General features: G+C 47.1%; 1 protein-coding gene across 1 annotated transcript in view; it reads right to left on the reverse strand.

Moving 5' to 3' along the window:
* celf2 (cugbp, Elav-like family member 2) overlaps positions 1-864 on the reverse strand; it is a 196,909-nt gene that overhangs the window by 195,337 nt on the left and 708 nt on the right. The window lies entirely within an intron of this gene.

Consider the following 864-nt stretch of genomic DNA (forward strand, 5'->3'; position numbering starts at 1 on the left):
GGTCAGCTGCATGCCCTATTTCTCACTCTGGATGGTCATCACTGCCTGTTTGGAAATGACATCATTTAGCCCCCCCCCACCCTACCGTCTCTCTCTTCGTCCATCAGCAGCTCACTGAAATATGCCTGCTCTACATTACTCCACTCATTTTCTATTTTGGATTTGTGGATAATGATGGTGGGATGGAGGGCAGCGGAGGGATAAAAATGATAAAAGAGGGGAGAGGCAGCATTAAAAGAATTATTTGAGGGGTCTTGAGGGTTCTGTCTCCTCTCTCCGTTTCTAAAATAGAATTTGTGATAGTCCCCGCTGCTGCCGCCGAGTCTGTCGAGGGAATAATGACTTATTTATCAAATGGCAGAAATATTCAGGGACAAGGCCTTTTAAATTCCAGCTTTTAAATTCATAGGCTTTTCTGCTGAGATGCTTAATGACAGTGAATGTATTCATAGTGATTTGCAGGTCCGAGATAGAGCCTCGTGTCCTGCCTGTGAGTCTAATAGCTGTATGACAGAAAGGAGAGAGCGCTCGCTCAAGACGAGGTGAGCGAGAAAAGTTTCACCTCTGACCTCACGGGGAGGCTCAGTGAATCAAATTTGTACCAGAACCTACCCAACACACCCCCCCACCCCCACCCCCCCTGCTGCCAAGGAATAAATGGCTGTGTTGCTGGAGCAGCGCTGAAAACATGTTTTGCAGCTCGGGAGATAAAATTTAATGTTCTCTAAAAGCGCTCTGTTGCAGGCAATCAGCCATGAGTAAATGTTTCAAGATAAATTCCTGGAGGGGTGTAGTTTTTTTCTCTGGCAGAGTGAAGCTCTTCAACATTCGGAGGGACCAAATCAGCATGGGGGTGGAGGGGGG

Source organism: Seriola lalandi, unplaced genomic scaffold (genome assembly GCF_002814215.2).
Source record: "Seriola lalandi dorsalis isolate HSWRI2012SDOR001 ecotype SW California unplaced genomic scaffold, Sedor1 jcf7180002054961, whole genome shotgun sequence".
In the NCBI taxonomy this organism is placed as follows: Eukaryota; Metazoa; Chordata; class Actinopteri; order Carangiformes; family Carangidae; genus Seriola; species Seriola lalandi.